General features: G+C 40.4%; 1 long non-coding RNA gene across 1 annotated transcript; it reads left to right on the forward strand.

Moving 5' to 3' along the window:
• Positions 1 to 3,966: 3,966 nt before the first annotated feature.
• On the forward strand, positions 3,967 to 19,468 carry LOC119742513. Its single transcript, XR_005272865.1, has 2 exons — positions 3,967 to 4,030; positions 19,318 to 19,468. It is a non-coding gene; the product is annotated as an uncharacterized LOC119742513 (long non-coding RNA).
• Positions 19,469 to 20,227: the final 759 nt, after the last annotated feature.

The following is a 20,227-nucleotide window of genomic DNA, read 5'->3' on the forward strand; positions in this document are numbered from 1 at the left end:
AATTTTTTACAAACCCTCAAGTTCATGGCCCACAGCATGCTCAAATACCGAAGATTTTGAGGGCATGCAAATCGCGATTTGATCGGCGCAGGCAATTTCGGACCGATTTACTGGTCTGCACCCTGATGAGCTTCACAGAATCTTGTGAAGGAAGTGGCCTATGACCTATGTATAAAGCATCTGGCTGCAGCTGTTCAAGACCGCAGTTAGACAATGTGCGCAAATGCTATCCGAAAACTTCCCATAGAATTGCGCACATTCCATACCGGATGTGATTTCTGTTTCATTGCGGACCATATGGACGAAATTTTGAGCGTCGCATAACGCAACCCGCCGACCGTTCGTGATTCGAAACGGAGCCTGAGACGAGTGACGGGAATTGTAAATTTACAACACAGATACGTTTTACAGAATTTCCTACATTATTACGCTTTTCATCGAGAAAAAAAACATCTCTTAACTGAAATAAAAAAGTAATGAATCAGTCTTATTGGCCGTTTCAAACCTTGCAGAGTCATGACCTTGATGGCGCGCTGGTCACTGGTCACACAAAATCCAACCAATCAGAGCGTGAATTCATCAGAGTATCCCAGCGTCCTGTTTGCAGGGCGGGGGGGGGGGGGGGGGGGGTACGAGCGAACAAATGGACCGATCCAGTAAGCACCGCTCCATGGTGTTCTGACCAATCACAGCCGTGATTTATGTCCGACGTGCGTGCACAAAAGTCCGACATGCGTGCACGCGCGTATGCTGCGCGCGACAGGAAAATGCAGTGTGGCATTGGGAGAGGAGCATGTACGTGTTAATTTGCCCAGTGCACAGTGGGCGGGGCTTACTGGATTGGTCTATTCTTGTAGTGCAGTGCTGGTATAGTGCGTTTAGTTTCTTCACAGATATTTTTTTAATCGTCCAATGTAGTGTTTGCAAGCAACCAAACAAACAAAAAAATTCACATCAGTTCTCAGATGCCAGTTCAAAACATCTGATGTTAATTGTGCATTTCCATGTCCAAGATGAATTTACTTACTTGGGCAAAAAACACCATTCAGCTGACAAACCGATGCACAGTTTATGAAAACAAGGCCATTGATTGGACAATTAGAGTATATAACAACGCCCAAGTAGAGCACGTGCTTCGGGTCACTGCTGCACGCGCGCGCCATTCACATGCAAATTACAAATGCCGAAAATTATTGAGCTGCCTGCTAGTAAGCTCGTGGCTTGGGAACCAACGCATGGCATACGAGAGCCTGGACGCCCAAGGACAACTATGTTAATGACGTTGATGCAGGATGCAGGAGTCGAGACGAAGGAGGAGTTGGCCAGTTGCATGGAGTCAAGGGAGGTGTGGCGCGTCAGGCATCGTTCCCGCCTCAAGACGGCCTCACGGCAACGTCTCGAGTCGACTTGATAGATAGATAGATTAGGGATTTAGTGTCTTCCATACAACCGATTATGAAAACCCCATTCTGTGTTATTTTGGAGCAGACGAAAATTGTCGGGGTGAAGGCGGCATTTTCTAAATGCAAAAGGAAAGGATTTCAAACAATGTAGGGGTTGCTTTATATTTAATGCACATTTCCGGAGTCGAAATCAATGGATTTTATCGCATATAATGTTCAGAACGACTCAATCATATAGGGGATCCTATTTAACAAAATGGAGGAATGTAGCCCATTTTTAAGGCTTACAGATAAGCCTTACGTTTAAAGAAAAACCGATCTTTTCCGTAATATTTTGGCACGTCATCAAGGTCGAAATTTGAGGAATTTGGTTCAATCTTCACTTACCTCCGAAAATCAGTTCATATGACTTACCCATTGCCGAAGAACTTGCCAAGTCGATCTCCTTCAGAATCGTGCACATTTAAGGTTCCGCCTCATTTCACACAAATCATCCGAACATAAAAAGTGGAAGTCTACTTTGACCGAGTTCATTCAAATATTCCGCTTGAAAATTCCAGTTGACTTGTTCTAAAAGTCAAGAGCGAGATATCAACTTGCATGTAGTTCTACTATCAGTTCAGTTTTCAGCAGAGAGATGCAGCTCCATCGCTTGTCGACTTTGAAGCCGAAGTTTCCAAAAGTAGCGCCCTCTCCGATACTTGTAAGCAGTGGCGTTAAGTTTAAAGTTATTTTGTGACTTCATGGAGACATTAATTGGCGTAAGCATGAAATAAGTCAACACGGCTTACCTACTTTCTTGAGTTTATCAACGGAGAAAGTTTCTTCACCCTAAGGTAGACCAGGTCACGTAAGTTAAGTTAGAAAGAGAATTGAAGAGGAGTAAAATTGGAAGAGTATGTCAATGTGTCTAAAAGATTACGTTCAGTTTCCACAAGCAGCACAAACACTGGAAAATCACTGAAAGCCCAACAACATGGCGGCACCTTCAAGAATGTATCCTGAGCCAAATAATTCCTTTAGTATTACTCCGCAAAGAACCCCTCCCCTCGTCATATTGTAACTTTTAAAAAGCAGTAAACGCGACTTAGAATTTTGTTAAAATCAAATCAGGATTTAAACAAGAAAATCTGGCCGAAATCTAGGTTCCACTGCAAATTTTAGTCATTTTGAAACAAAAACGAGGTTCTACTTTATAGCAGTGTACAAATTAATGAAGAAGATGCATGCGTGATTAAGATGGGCGAATGGGCGAACGCGATTGGTCAAAAGTGCATGGTGCAAGTGGTCTCCGGTCAATTTGATTGAAACCAAGTCAAATTTATTTCTGTGTAGAAGACGACAAAAAGTACTTCCCAGTGTGACGTCCAAAGGTTATTAGCCAGAGATAACTGCGGTCGATAAAAGGACATGTTTCACGGACAAAAATCACATTCACACTCTAGGCCGTCAGCTGGATGGGAAAATTCGTTCGTTTCGCTCCAGCAATCGCGGGTCTAAAATTTTTTAACGGTTCTACCGAAATACACTACCAAAGAATGATACTACAAAAGTTCTCCACATTTCGTCCCGCAGTTTTTTTATAATTTGACTCGAAAAAGCGAACTATTTGCCCATTGTGGACGTTCAAAAACGTACCGCGCCTACGTTAAAATATCCGCCGCGTGTGACGCATCGTACCATGTGATGTGAACTGTCCAATTAGACACCATTTATGAGGTCGCAGGTCATGACACTTAACAAACATGGCGGCGTCCATTGCCAAAAGTGCGTCAACGTAAACATCGACCGATGCAAAAAGAAAGTGTTTGCACACATAATCTGTCACGTTTGAGGGGGAAAATGCGAAGGATCTGATGTCCGGTGATAGTAAGTTCACTTCCTGTCAAGGGCGGATCCAGAACACAATTTTTTGGGGGGCCAAAAAAAAAATTGGTCCCCCAAAAAAGTGGGTCAAAAAAATTACGGCGTGGGGTTCGGGGCCCGCTTAAGGGCCCCGAAAATTTGTTGGATTCTAGATGCTCTGTGGTGCGATCTGAGGCAATTTCTGACCACTTTAACCAATGTTTTTTGGAGGAAAAGATGGTGGTGTACTCGTTGCCTGCCTTTATTGCGATGTCACATAAACAAAAAAAAATTGGTTTCTTTTTTTGGGGGGGGGGGGGGGGGGGCCATGGCCCCCTTTGGCCCCCCTGGATCCGCCCTTGCTTCCTGTGCCAAAGAGTGGCTGAATTTCACAGTGGCATCGCCGAATATACCCACGATGTGTGGGCCGTGCCCGTGGATCTGCTGTGTCTGTATGTACAGTACACTACCGAGTACCGGCATGGCCGGCCCATGTAAACAAGGCAGTCCGGCCGGCCGACCTCACCCGTGGCGGTTTTTATAGATAGTATTAGTAAACGACTCAATGCTGCAAAAAAACACAAACCAGACACTTCAGCTGAGACCCAGATTTCTTCACCGAAAAAGCTCCGGGCAAAGTTCAAGTTTCTTTGAATTGCCTATCCATAATTTATGTCATGCATGCTGCACACAAACTCAACCAGGATTTTGATTTCGATGAAAACCTCATTTCAAGGACAAGCTGCTACATTACAGTACAACAAGCAGAACTTCCGTTGGAGGTAGGCCTACATGACATTATAATGAAGGCGATTGTGTATTTATGTGCCCCAAAAGAGAACAAAAATGCATGTTTTGGTTAAATTGCCTTGAATTAAGGGTAAGGTTTTAATTTCTTTGAGGGAAACTGGGGGTGACACAACGATAAAAACAATACAAACGAACTGCGAAAACAAAGCTGGTTGTCACCATGATGCACCGAGTAGTAAGGGGGGCGGGGGTACGGGACCAAAATCGAAAAAATCTGCGGCGAGCCTGGGCACGCCGCTCTCGGTTTTGGAAAAATAGGGGAATCCCCCGATCTCTCAAAAAAAAAAAAAAAAAAAAAATCTGACGTTGGGAGAGAGAGAGAAAAAAAAAAAAAAAAAAAAAAAAATCCTGACGCTGGGAGAGAGAAAAAAAAAAAAAAAAAAAAATCTGACGCCGGGAGAGAGAGAGAAAAAAAAAAAGGTGCCAAGTCAGAGCCTGTCGCTCTGGAGTTAAAAAAAAAAATAAAAAATCTGTCGTCGCTAAAATGAGGTGAGTCCGATTGCTTATAAATCTAAAGTCTGTCTTCCAAAAAAAATGAGAAAAAAAATTTATATTTCTTATAATAAATGGAGAGTAATATGTTTAGACCGACCGTCAAAGGATATTCTAAATGGAACAAAGCCACGCTGCGTGATTACGTGCAGCGGTATAATATACCGCACAATGAAAATGTTTCTCTTACTCGTAAAGTTTACATCGAGGGGATAAAACATTATGAAAGTCAATTTAAAAACTTGAGGAAAAAGAAACTTTATGAGCTCAAACAGATTGTAGACGAACAAAATCTAGAATACGTACCGACGGGTTATAAAGGACGAGTTTTGAAAAAAGATTTAATCTCGGCGATTAAAACATACAGACAACCCGAATACTTTACAGAGTCAGCTTTTAGAGAAACGAGAAGGTTTAGAAATTACTACAGAAACTGGGAATTAAACCCTAGACTTTATAACCATGATTTAATCAAGTTTTTTGATTCGCACAAGGAACAAATAGTCAATAAAATCAAGTCAGAATTGAGAGAGCTGAGAGGTTTAAAAATGGAGCTCACAATCAAAATAAAATACGAAAAAACCAAACCGGATGGTACGATCGAAACGATCGAAGCTATTCATTATAGCAAGCCGAAAGCCGTTTTAAATCAAAGTCAAATAAAACAGGTTTTAAGAGAAGAGATCGAAGAGCTATTCAAAAAGGATGAAAGGTATACGAATCAAGGATCGGGCTGGGTTTTAAAAAAGATAATGGCGTTATACATCAACATCAACAGATATAATCCAGCGAGAGGTAGTTCTTACATAAACCTACCCGAACATCTTAAAATTAAGCAGGCGATGATAAACATCAAAAACAAAGACGACGAGTGTTTGAGATGGTGTTTGAGAGCTGCTCTTGGGTTGTATACGGATAAAGTAAAAAATAACATAAAAAACAATCCTAAATATAAAATTCATAAAAAAGAACCCGTTGTATACACCAAAGACGACGGACTCAGTTTTAAAGGCGTTGACTTTCCGACACCGGTCGATCAGATACCCAAGATAGAAAGACAAAATAATTTATCGATAAACGTATACGGTTATGAGGGTGAGATATATCCATTATACGTGTCTAAAAACTACGGGGCAGAAGAGATCGATCTGCTTTTGATTTCTAAAGGTGACAAGCATCACTATTGTTGGATAAAATATTTTACGAGGTTGATGTACGACGTTACAAAACATAAATGTAAGAAATATTTTTGTCGAAGATGTCTATGCCATTTTACCAATCAAAACAAATTAGACAGACATATCGCCGATTGTAAGGGTATAGATGCACATCCATCAAAGATTGTATTTCCTATGGGTAAACCAAAATACATAGACGGGCAACCAGGCGAAAGAGACGTACCGATATTAGAATTTAAAAACTATAGGCACAAACAAAAAGCACCATTTGTCATTTATGCTGACTTTGAATCCATACTACAAACAACAACACCCACACAGACACTGACATCTAAACCTACTCACTCAGACAAAGAGACAAACACAAAAAAGATTAACGTTCACAAAGCTAGCGGTTATTCGCTAGTTGTCGTCCGATGCGACGGTAAAAATGTGTATCAAGAGACTTATAGAGGCAAAGACGCTTCAACTAGATTTATAACGACGTTGTTACAATTACAAAGCGATATTAATTGCATATTTGAAAAACCCCAAACCATGAAATTTTACGAGCGAGCTAAAGACCATCACGATAAAACAAACACGTGTTGGATTTGCGAGAAAGCAATTTATCCCAATTACTCGAGCAACTGTCAGTGCCAGAAACCCAGGGAACCCAAGACGATAAAACAAATAAAAGAATATCAGTGCAAAAACAGTAAGGGATTTATCGAGTCTAAATGTCTTGACTGCCAAAAGAGAATCAATAAATTTAGAAAGGTGAGAGATCACTGCCACGTCACTGGTAAATATAGGGGTGCTGCACACGCTTATTGTAACCTCAAACTACAAATTAAACCCGGTTGTACACCGATACCAGTCTTTTTTCACAATTTACAAAATTACGACGCGCATTTAATCATGCAGGGAATGACAGAATACGATAGCCAAACAGAAATACAAGTGATCGCTAAAAATTCAGAAAAGTATATTTCGTTTTCAATAGGAAATCTACGATTTCTAGACTCGTTAAGTTTTATGGCATCGTCGTTGGATAAATTAGTGAAAGCTTGCCCAAAAGAGTCGTTTCAGCTACTCAAAAAGCATTTTAAACATTCTGACTTGCTATTACAAAAAGGAATTTATCCCTACGAATATATGAACTCGTTTGATAAGTTTCAAGAGGCCAGCCTACCACCCATCGGCAAGTTTTACAGCAGACTAAAAGACGAAAATATATCGCAACAAGACTACGACAGAGCTCAACGCGTGTGGAACGAGTTTAATATACAAAATCTAGGAGAATATCACGACTTGTACGTGACGACTGATACGTTATTACTTGCAGGCGTATTTGAAAACTTTAGAAGAACGTGTATTACAAACTATGGGTTAGATCCAGCCAATTATTTTACCGCACCTGGATTGTCGTGGGATGCTCTATTAAAACACTCGGAAGTTAAACTCGAACTATTGCAAGACGTAGACAAACATTTATTTTTTGAAAAAGCAAAACGAGGAGGCATATCGAGCGTGGGTGGAATGAGACATCACAAAGCAAATAATCAATATCTCGATGACTACGATTCAAACAAACCCTCGAGTTATATCGCTTATCTGGATGCCAACAATCTGTACGGTTGGGCTATGAGTCAATATCTACCGTACAGCGATTTTAAATGGACACCCTCAAAACCGTTTACCGAAGAAAGAATATTAACGCTTAAGAAAACGTCCAACACCGGTTACTTTTTTGAAGTAGACCTCGATTACCCGTACGATCTACACACCAAACATAACGATTATCCCCTAGCACCCGAAAACATCGTCGTACCCCAAGCTTGGATGTCTGATTATCAAAATGACTTATTGGATACCGAACCTAGTAGCGACGTACAAAAATTAACGTGTACGCTTAATCCAAAACAAAAATACGTGTTGCACTACGTTACGTTGCAGTCATACCTCAATCTAGGTTTGAAACTAAAAAAGGTACATCGCGTGTTAAAATTTAAACAAGCGCCTTGGATGAAATCTTACATCGATAAAAACACGCAACTCCGAACCAAAGCAACCTCTGATTTTGAGAAAGACTTTTTTAAACTGATGAATAACAGCGTGTTTGGTAAGACGATGGAAAACGTTAGAAATCGAATAGACGGTTACCTACTGAGAGACAATAACGAGAGCGATCAAGAAAAATACAAAAAAATAATTCAAAAACCGAGCTATAAAACAACAACGCCGTTTCCAGAATGTGACCTGTCGTTTGTCGAAACATATAAAACGACAACCGTGTTAAACAAACCCATTTACTGCGGAGTGAGCATCTTAGATCTCTCAAAGACGCTGATGTACGATTTTTATTACAACCGATTGAAAGACAAGTACAGAGATCAAATCAGGTTGATGTATACGGATACGGACAGTCTGTTGATTGTCGTTTACACGGATGACATATACAAAGACATGCAATCTCACGGGCGACACTACGACTTTTCAAATTACAATCTGGATCACGAGTTATACGACTCAACCAATAAGAAAGTGATCGGTAAATTTAAAGACGAATTTGGAGGTAAGGTCATTCAAGAAGCCGTTTGCGTAAGACCTAAGATGTACTCGATTTTAGCGGATGACAACAACATCACTCTTAAAAAAGCCAAGGGGGTCACAAAATCGGTCACTGACAAAAAATTAAAACACCGGCACTACTACGACTGCATCTTTAAAAATAAATCTAAAACAGAAACGATGACTCACATTAGATCGGAAAATCACATCCTTTACACCATATCTCAAAATAAACTATCGTTGAGTCCGTTGGACACAAAGAGGTACATTTTACCGGATGGAATACACACGCTCGCTTATGGCCACCGTAATCTAGATATTAATTAGGCGGTAATTGCGTGTCCTCGGGTACGACTTGAAGCTCTTGTCTCACAAAACTCCTTTTTGGGCCGTTTTGAAGGTAATAAAGTGTAGGACCCGTCGTGACTTTTTTACCGTTAATCATTTTAAATTGACTCGTTCTTTTTTCCACGTTGAAGATGTCTACGCTCCAAATGGGATCCGTGGCTCTTCTCGAGGTTCCACCCTCTTGCTCGCCCGGGTAATATAAATATCTAACCATGGCATCTTGCGGTAATTGTTGCTCTTTTGTTTTAACGGGGTTAGCCGGCGATTGCCGGACCTGTTCTAGTTTAACCGCCTCTGACGGTGCTTTAGCTATTAATCTCGTCGTTTCATCGTTTATAGCTTTGATCAAGCTGGGTAATCGCTCGACCCATTGCGTGTTTCTACTCTCGGGATTTAACATTTCTTGAGCGTACTGATGACCAAACAGTCTCTCGGCTAGCGTTCGATTAAATCTTTCTACGATACCCTGCGATCGGTGGTTTCCAGGTTCGCCTACGATAATCTCGACGTTTTTTGAAGCCATCCATTTTTTAAATGCACCTTTAAATTCGGTACCGGCGTCTACTCTCAACGTTTTAGGGTAACTCAAAGGCGACCTCGCGTAAATCTTGACGATAGCATCCCGCGTGGAATCCGCCGTTTTAGAAACCAAAGGTTCTGCTTCATGGTATCGACTCGCAACGTCGACAACCGTCAAAGCGTATTTATAAGTCTTGCGTTTTACTTTATCCCAGGGTAGGTATAGCACATCCATTTGGTGAAAATCGTTTGGTGTTTCAAACTCTTGCGATGTACTCGTAGGCCTGGGTACATATGCAGGACCCGGCAGATAAATTTGCCAAATTGCTTGTTTTTTAAGCCAATCTCTGATTACCTTTTTATCGAATTTGGTTTTATCGTGTAAATGGTCGACGGCGCTTTCACCTCTCCAATAACCGCTCGGGCTATAATACAGTTTTTGAAGTTTATCCATCATTTACTATAATAATAATTTTAAAAGGCTTTATACATTAAATAGATGGCTTCAGCTGTTGTAATGATGGTTGGAGGCGCGATCATAAATGCCTTAGCTTTTTCGGGTTCAAACTTTTTATTTTCAAGTCTAAGGGATGATGGCAGCGAAGAGCGTAAGAGACACGATTTAGCGACAGAACAACTCTCGGCCGCCAGATATCAGTGGCAACGAGAACGAACGAAACGACTCGATTTTCTCAACGAACGTATCAGAAAACAAAATGCCTCTAAACAAACATTTTCCAACGTAGACCAAGCGTTGCGTTACTACAACGAAATGACCGGAGAAAACGTCGAGTTACCCTGCGAACCCAAACTCGAAGATTTTTACGAGCCTAGCGACCAACAAATAGAAAAAGAACTGGTGTTTATCGCGGGAGGAACGCTTTTGGTGGGCTTCTTGGCTTACAGATATCTTTAAATTTAAAACTCGTATAAATAAAATGAATGCGTACGGAAAAAAGCTCAATCCCAGCAGGCTATTAAAAATACCCAGATCTATCAAGGGCGAGAGAAAAGAGGTGGTCATTACCCACAATCCTAGTAGTATATCGGCGGGGCAAACGCTGAGAGTTAAGTTTCCTCAATTGGGCGTAGACGACGTGATCGTACCCGACACTTGTAAACTAGCTTTTAGTTTAGAACTCGACGCTGAAAGCGACAACAATAGAACCATTTTTAGCAATTTGGCCAGAAATTTAGTCAGCGAAATCAGCGTCAGGCTTCAAGGTCACGAAATTATAAGTTATCGTAACGCCGACGTGTATCACAACTTTAAAGACAATTGGATCAACAGCTCGGCAACTCGAAACATGGCGTACTCGGGCATAGAAAAAGAAAACGTGTCTAAAATAAGAACGGGGGCAAATGATGCTAACGCGGGTGCCAACAGCGGTAAAGATCAAGCTATCGCGGATGCCTATGGTAACAGATATTGTATCCCCCTAGACATTGACATACTGACTTCGCATCACCCTTTTTACCCCAGTGGTTTAAACCAACCTCTGACGTACGAGATAAAGTTTAACGATCACGAAAAAGTAGTCAACAGTTCAGATACGGCGGCGATGTATTCTATCTCAGACTTGTCTCTCGAATACGAAGTGGTGACCAACAGAGACCTAGCTATCACCATCAGGAATAAACACAAGGGGTTAATGCAATATCTGTTTGATAAAATCCACTCGCTAGAAGTTAGATCCGTCAACAAATCGGACACGCTTTGGAACGTCAGCGTCAATCAACCCATCAGGAGTCTCAAGGGTATTTTGTTTTTGTTTAAAGATCCCACTGAGAAAAGCCCGCAGCGATTTTATAATCCAAAACTAACCAAAACATCGGTGACTGTAGAAGGTAAACCCAATCAACTCTACAGTCAAGGCATGTTTCAATATCAACACTGGAACGAAATTAACAAGTTCTTTGGAGACAGCGATACCGAAAGCGGGCGCGGAGTAGCTAAAGACTTAAATTTGACGGGTTGTGACCTCGGAGACTATCTAAAAAACAAGTACGGTCTGTGGCTCGATTTTAGAAGTAACGACGACAATTCCGCTCACGGATCCGGTAGGAAACTCGGAGACGGAGGAGGCATCAACGTTCAATTTAACAGAGAAGCCGAAAGCCAAGGTGACCTCACGATGTACGTCTTTTTGGTCATGGATGCTCAATTGACCTTGGAAGACGGGAATTTTAAATCTCTGTTAAGTTAAAATGACACAACCGCATTGCGCTTTAATCGTCGGCAAAACAAATTCGGGTAAAACCAAATGGATTTTGGATCTGTTAGAGTCAGACTATAAAAACGTATTTGAAGTTATAGTCATCATTTGCCCTACCATTTTTAAAAACAAAACGTACATCTCCAGAAAGTGGATTCAAGCAGATCCCGAGGTATACCTCTGCGATCCGGAATTGTACAAGATGACGCTCAACGAAGCGATCGATTTTTACAGTAAAATATTCGAAGGTGTTGCCACGCTGTTTATCGTGGACGATTGCTCTTCGGATCAAGAGATTAAATATCGTAAAAAGACGTGCGCGTTAAGCAAAATGGCGTTTAGCGGAAGACACGTCAATCACAGCTGTTGGTTATTGACCCAAAAGTACAACAGCGTTTTAAAAGATTATAGAGAAAACACGGCTTGGTTGGCATTATTGTACTGCAAGGATAAAACATCGTTTGATCAAGCGTTAGACGAAAATGACGTCGTACCGATTGAAGAACGAGATGATATAAAACGACGTTTGAGAGATGTGAAATATAGTAAATTGGTCGTATACACCGAACCTCCAGTTAGTTACGAGCTACTTGAGTAGCTTAATAACCTAACTAATGAGGTCTTTACAACTAACTATTGAGTTGTTTACAACTAACTATTGAGTTGTTTACAGCTAACTATTGAGTTGTTGACAGCTAACTATTGAGTTGTTGACAGCTAACTATTGAGTTGTTTACAGCTAACTATTGAGTTGTTTACAGCTAACTATTGAGTTGTTTACAGCTAACTATTGAGTTGTTTACAGCTAACTACTAAACTAGCTTTATAGTAAATGATAGCAATATTTGAGTATTTGCAGTTTTTGGCTATTATCGTCATATCGCTTAATCTATCGTTTTACACCTACGAGTACCTTTGCCTTTGTAACAAAGTTGCAACAGCCACAACAAAATTAAACTCCTTTCTAATTAAATGGAAGACCTAAAACTGACTTTAACGAACGAACAAGATCACAACGCAGAACATAAAGATCGTTTGTGCGGTGTCATAGCAGCCGGAAACTCTAGAAAGTACTTGGGAAAGGAATATACCGTTAAACAAATCGAAGCTCTTGACAGTAAAGAACTCGACAAATTATATCATCTGTACGAAACTAAATTTGGAAATGAAATTGTTCAAACCGTTGGTAAATACACTTTAAGTCTATTTTCGAGAGTGTTAGCTGTGGTTACACCCGTACAAGTTTTAGGATATAACGTCACTATAGATTCTGAAGAAGAACTCACCAACGACTTGAGTTCTGATCCTATTATAAGCGCGAGTATGGCTGGTATGTTGAGCGACGTTTGTTACAAGTACGGAACTTTTATATCACCCTTAGTAGCTACGATAATCACAACAAAACATTTGAAATTTAATAAACCTCATATAATAAATGGAAGATCAGAAAGCACCGATCACAGCTCAACCAGCAGAGACAGAGACGCCTCAACCGATAAAAACAACGTCGTCACCAACGGTAACGAGAGTGACCAAGACTAAAAATCCTAAACGAATACAGCAGGGTAAAGCTTTAGCCGAGCACAATAGACAGATGAAATTAAAATTAGCAAAAATGAACGTAACATCGGATGAAGCTACGAGCTCACCGGACTACAACTCTTGGGTGATGTGGGGGGCTATAGCGTCTATAATAGGAGTGGGGTTGCTGGTACTAAAAAGTAAGGCAACTGCGCCGGTAGTACAACCAGTGCCGATAGTCACGCAACCCACTACACCCATCGCCCCCAAAACGCTAGACATGGAATAAACCAGCAATTTAAAAACTGTTATATTAAAAACGATGAGTAACTTTGACACCAACGGAATAGCAAATACGATTTATCACGGAGCCGTCATATCAGGTCTGGTGATGGGATACGCCATGGTAGGAGCTAAACTACTCAAAATGAAAGCGCCAGATTTAAACAAACTAAGCGTAGAAGATGTGGGTAAATTGACGGGTATTATAAGTGGAGCTCTGGCCACGCAAAATTGGTTGGTGACCCAGGGTATACTACCGGGCAGTATAATGAAAACGGCGTAATTTAAATAGGTTTATTAAATAAATGGCCGATGGAGGATTTGAGATAGATCCAGACTACGAAAGAACAGATGATTACGACGATGATGATGATGATGTAGCAGAGACCAATCTAGATTGGGACGATACTTTTGATACTACTACACCACCGCTAGACACAGAAAGCGTCCTGGGCACGGGTACAATAAGCAGTTTATCTATAGAACTAATAAAAGAAGATGTTGATTCATTTTACAAACAAAATAATATAGACCCCGCGTTTATCGACCCCAACGATTTTGAAATTGGTAAAGACAGAAATCTATACGTTAAAACATATAAAGGTCGAGAACCATTATCTTATAGACGAGGTGGTCAAAGAATATATTACAAATTAAGTACCTTACAAAGTAAATATGGAACCGCATTTATTCGCGACACCCTCAAAATCGCTGACTATAAACCAACACTACTTGCCAAACTAAAAGATAAACTCGAAAAAGTACAACCCGAGAGTATCCCCTTGACAGAACTACCCAGAGCCACCGATGAGGTAACCGAGATTATAGACGATTTACAACGCGACACCGGCGCTCAAACGGAGGGGTTAAATTACAGAGAACTCCAGGGTTTAGACAAAAGTCTTCAGACGTTAAGAGGTAACCTACAACTTAATTTAGCGCGTCTCACAGAACTAGACCAAGAGATATTTGATGCCGAACATGAATTAGGTGATCATAGGATCAGCGAAGAAGAACGACGAGAGTTAAACGATAAATTGAGCGACTTAGACGCTGAAAGATCCGCCAGATTAGAAGCCGCAAAAGCCAACGAACGAGGGCTCAAAAGTCAGATCGCTAGAATCAAAGAAACGATTAATAAAATATTAGGCGACGACACGACTCTGGCAGAAAAGATTAGAACTCTGTTTAGAGAACAAGGTGTGACCGTAGTGAGTATTTTAGCCGCTTTGAGTTTAGCCATCAGCACGATAGTGAGTAGCATCGTCGCTAGCGTGAGAGGTGTGGGTGCCCCACCCGCGCCAACACCAACACCAACACCAAAAGGTGGTATCAAAGAGTGGATTTCAAAACAACTCTCTAATTTTGCATCTGCTCTTCAAAAACTCGGAGTGAGCGCGTTGGGTGCTCTGCCGGGTATCATAGGCAGCGTATTGAGTTGGATATTTAACGCGCTGAGTAAGTCCGTATCGTGGTTGGCCGAACACGTGTGGGCTTTGTTTTTGGGTGTGGGGGCCTTGGTGTTTGCGTACCTGCAAAAACGATGGTAGTAAAGGCGCCTCTGGCGCCAACGGTATTGTGTACCTAGTTGTTATCAAGTTTAAACAAAAAATAAGCCTTACCAGCACAAAGTTGGTAAGGCTTTTTTTTGTGTTGTGATTAGAGTGTGACTTATCGCGTTGCCTCGTAAGCCAAAATACCCATGCCAACGATAGCTAGTATTCCTACCGTCAACGATAATTTTTCGTCTTGGTGAGTTTGTTGTTTCGTGGGTTCTTGGGTTAAAACTGTTGGTGCTGGTGCTGGTGTTGGTGGTGTTGTTGGTGTTGGTGCTGGTGCTGGTGTTGGTGCTGGTGTTGGTGTTGGTGCTGGTGTTGGTGCTGGTGCTGGTGTTGGTGGCGCGACGTCATCGGTGTCATCAAAAGAGTCGTCCGGCTGAGGTTGTGAGTTTAAATCTGGCACCAAACCAGTGTTCATAATCTGGGTAGCGATTTGAAGATTGTTGTTATAGCCGTCGTGCGTTCCAACCCTCAAGTTCATATCCGATGGAATTAAATACAACCCCGGTTTCACGACAAAATTTAAAGGCGTTCTGGCATACTGCAAAGAGTCTTGAAATTGATCGATACTCGTTTCCATGTCGTCTACTGCATTGATGATATCTTCAACGATGACGTTAAATTGTCTCTGAGCGTCTAATCCGGTGCCCGGTGATAATACACTCGTTTTTGTTTGAGCCTGCGCACCGAGTAAAGCGTACACGTAAGATCTGATCAATTCGTTGATCTTTATGATTCCCGCGGAGGTAAACGAACTCTTGGTGGGTATAAAATCTAACCAAGCCATTTTGACGATGTCGTCTTGTTCGAGATAACCCTTCCAATGCTTAAAAAAAGCATCGTGTTTTTTTGGATCGTCTAAACCCCAATTTTTATCACCCGTGGGGTTGATAAAATCGTCGAGTGTGGTCGTGTTTTTATCATAGTCTAACGGCAAGAGTAAAAACGATTTTGTTTTTTCGTTCCAAAGAAAAAGCCGACCTAAGCCATAAGTCTTTTGATCTCTCGTCTGTTTAAAAGACTTATTTTGATCGATGGCAAACGTCCGACAGATGTTGGTAAATGCTCCACGATCATAGGTGTTGCTGAGAGCGTCAAACGAGTCTTCCCCCGGGATTGCTATGGCCATGTCGTTTAATATCCTTCTAACCGTAAAGTATAGATGAAAATTAAATAAGGCTTTAACGTAACGGTTGTTCGAGTTTAAAATATCGATTCCAACACCACAGCCCGTTGTAGCGCAATAGATCGCAAAGTTTAACTGATTTTGATAAAAAGACATGGGGTCTATTTTCCAACGAAGTACAGCATCGTTGGTATTGAGGTGAGATATTTTATAGTCTGAGATTAAGTCGGGAAACGGTGTTAAAAACGTGTTAGACGCGTTGACCGTAATCTCGAGTTCGCCAGTGAGATACGGACTGTCTAGTACATGCGCTGGGGTGGTAGCTTGTCGTTTAGCTACATTTTGATTTACTTGTTTCGCTACCTGATCAGCTATTGATTGTATCTGCTTTTTTAACAACATAAAAGCCGCCATTATTTTAGTTTCAGTTTTAATATAAAAAAACTTTAAAATAAATGCATTCGTTTCACTTGTTTCAAAATGAGCAGACGTTTAAATTAGAAGACGTCGTAGATAATTTAAACGGTCAAAAATGTGTACGCGTAAAAAGGGTGATATTTAACCCCGGATATTTTAATATTTCCAGCGCCACGGAGATTGATTGGTATACGCAAATAGACGCGAGATCAGCTGAAAGAGAACCTGCTTTTGGAGTGAATAGGTATAATTTAGACCCCGACGCACTAATAAGAAGAGATAGAGATTTTATCGAATCCTTGATACCTGGGATAAACTACGACTTTTTTTTTAACGACGAAAATACTTTCAATAGAGTTATAAACGATCTTATAGAAGCATATGGAGAAGAGAGACTAGACTCTGCTTTAGAATTACTCAAAGAAGAAAAAAAACAACTTTCTATAAAACAAGCACCTATAGTCGATAAATTGCGAATAAGATCAACTACAGATGAAGAACGCAATACGCTTAAGTTTTTTGCAAACATCTTATATGACATATGGAAATACATCAATGAAGGTAGAAGGATAGCGCTAGAATATATCGAAGGTACAATAAGCAAACCTAGAGCGAGAGAAATTAGACAAGCTGGGGTGACAATGCGTGGGAGTCTTATCGTGTCTGGTGATGATTTAGATTTTATTTCTCCGAGTCATTTAGTGCCGTTACCACCCGACGTCACCGGTTCGGTCACCATACCACCGGGGTGGTACGACGTCGATTGGTTCGATTTCATTTTAAACTCTATACCCGGGGTAAGTTTTCGAATATTTAGAGAATCTAAAAAGGTGACGTTGGTGGTAACCGACGTGAAACTCAAATTGCGCTTAAACAGAGAAGTCTCTCGATTACTCAATTTACCCAAAGGAAGACTGATACCCAAAGTGGTATATACGGGGTCTTACGACATTAATCCGTTTAAATTTTTGTTTATTCGCTGCCCGCAATTAAGTACGAGTGAAAACTTTTTTGATGGTCGTCCGTCTGACATCTTAAAAATCGTACCCGTGGGTACGCGCAAACCCGAGCCTGATAGAGTCGAGGATTTCAAGAAACTTAAAAACGGTATAATCGACAAACTGACATTTTCAATCATAGGTGAAAAAGGACAGATCATCAACAACAAGGGTGTGAGTATAATGATAGAGTTGGAGATCTTTTAATTTTAAAATCTTTTTATATTAAAACATGAGTGTAGATGGTAAGGCGTTATACCCCGATATTTCTGGAGATGTACTCCGATTAAATAGTAACGAAGAAACAAAAGTGTACAGACTTAAAAAGATTGAAGAGATTCGATCTTTAATCTTAAAAGAGAGAGACCACCGAGAGCGCACCTATAAAAAAATAAAGAGAGTGATCGACACTATTAATTACGTAGAGATAGGATTAGAAGGATTGGGGGCTATAGCGGGGGCTGTCGGTATTCCCGCTCTCTTGGGTGTTATATCAACCCCCGTTGGATTGGTGCTAGAAGGAACGTTTATAGGCGCTTTTGGTGTAGATATTCTGCTTAGAATCGCGTCTAGGCGATTATTCGCCAAGCTAAAAAAGCACGACCAGATTAAAATATTAGCAGACTCCAAACTTAACACGATTGAAGAATACGTGTCTCAAGCCATCAACGATTGATTGTTTCTTGAACATCTTCTGAGCCTTGCTCTGGGCACACAGACAAAACCAGTTTCTCCACAGTTTTTCTTTTGTTTCTTTTTAAAATTGACCAAATGATACGATCTTCTTGCGCATTTTCTGCCGAAAAATCAAAATAACGTGTGACTACTTCACCGCACGTTTCACAAATTAAAAAACCATTCTCGATGATTATATGATGATCGCACTGATCCCCAAGTTGTGACGTCCCAAAGTATTCCATCTATTTAATAAAAACCGATATTATTTTTTATTAATTTTTCAAATACTCGTCGGTCTAAACATATTACTCTCCATTTTTATATTAAAAAACAGCTCCTCTACCTTTTTTACAGGTAGAGGAGCTAATTTTTTGTCTCGAGTTTCAAGGTCACGTGGTGGTGACTCACACATTTTTCAAGGTCACGTTGTTTACGCCAAATTTTTATCATGCCTCAACACGTTTCAAGGTCACGTGGTGGTGACTCACATATTTTTCAGGGTCACGTGGTGGTGACATCACCTCATTTTAGCGATGACAGATTTATTTTTTTAACTCCAGAGCGACAGGCTCTGACTTGGCACACATTTTTTTTTTTCTCTCTCTCTCTCCCCCGGCGTCAGATTTTTTTTTTTTTTTTTTTTTTTGTTGCTCCCTCTCTCTCTCCCACACCCGACGTCAGATATTTTTTTTTTTTTTTTTTTTTTCTCTCTCTCTCCCGGCGTCAGATTTTTTTTTTTTTTTTTTTTGGAGATCGGGGGATTCCCCTAATTTTCCAAAACCGAGAGCGGCGTGTCCAGGCTCGCCGCAGATTTTTTCGATTTTGGTCCCGTACCCCCGCCCCCCTTACTACTCACCGTGAATGCACAGAACGGCATTGATTTGGATGGCGTCAACTGAAAATGCATAGGAAAATTTTATTTTCTTGCAAAAGATACCATTCAAAATGATAACAGATACCTGGTAATAAAAAACCCCTTTTTTTTTTCTACGGCAGTCGACTGTTGGGTACGTCACTTGTCTACCGAATGGTTCTCGGACTTTGCTTTCCTTTTAAGGAAATTCTCTAAAGTCAATGAAGGAAAATGTCTTCAATGACAAATATATCTTCTTTAAAAAACCCAGTAAAAAAGGTTATTTTGTTTTTAATTCCATGATTCAAACCGAGTACCTCTGGCACTGAAAATAAATGTCTAACATTAAGCTGCCAACTTACAACGGGTACTGCACAAAATAATGAAATGTTGTGCAGTCTCTTTCTCCATTGTTGAAGGATACTTTTATGGAGGAGCTATGAGGGTGGTCTTTTCGTTTGTATAAAATAGCAAAATAGCTTTTTATAGAATTTACTATTTGATTCTATATATATAAAGGATGAACGTCGGGAAAAGGGAGATGTTTTGCGACTGACTGTTCAACCCCGATCAACAACTAAGTTTCATGAGAATGTCCCAGCTTGCTGAACTGTTGGAATCATGAAATGATTTAGAAGCCGAAGGAACTGGCCTTGCATCTTTATACCGGTATTAAAGACGTTTCGATTGTTATTCAGAGTGCTAACAAAAATAAACTTTAATAGAATATTCAAAATGAAAACTTCTTGATATTGCTTTGGAAGCTGAAAAGGTTGGTTCTCAAAAGCTACCAATGTTTACATATTTACAGTGGAAGGCAAAAGGATCGAGCACATGATCTTTCTAGTAATTTAACTCTAGATTGAACAAGTTGTTTTCTTTCTTCTAAAGCATGTCCACAGTAATCTTTGTTTTTGATCATCAGATACTAAACCTGTCTATATTTTACTATTTTTTTTTTTACAGAACTGGTAAGTTGACATATCGGCTTAGAAGAGAATATCCACAGCTCTCTTTCCTGGAATATATGCGACATCATCTACACTGCTACTTTATCTGCTGGAGGTGTGGTTGAATCTCTGGCGACTTCAGAGGAGGATTCAAAACTGAAACTTTGGCTTAGAAAGCAAGACATACGCTCCATCCTGTTGTTATGCCGTTACTGCACAAGATTTGATGAGAACTTTGATGTAGTGATAACATTTACTTGAAGTTGTATCAGCACGACTAGTTAGCATTTGACATTTTAATGAAAATAATGAGTAACTTCTAGATTTCAAAACTACATGTACATGTATCCTTCTGTTCATTAGTGTTGGTTTTATTCATTTTTATTCTTTTCATTAATTAAAAATAAGTACCAGTAGAACAGCAAATTCTGTGAATTTTAACAGTGAGACTAGCCACATATGACGCGCCAAATCACTCT

The sequence above is a fragment of the Patiria miniata genome, unplaced genomic scaffold (genome assembly GCF_015706575.1).
Source record: "Patiria miniata isolate m_02_andy unplaced genomic scaffold, ASM1570657v1 HiC_scaffold_6, whole genome shotgun sequence".
In the NCBI taxonomy this organism is placed as follows: domain Eukaryota; kingdom Metazoa; phylum Echinodermata; class Asteroidea; order Valvatida; family Asterinidae; genus Patiria; species Patiria miniata.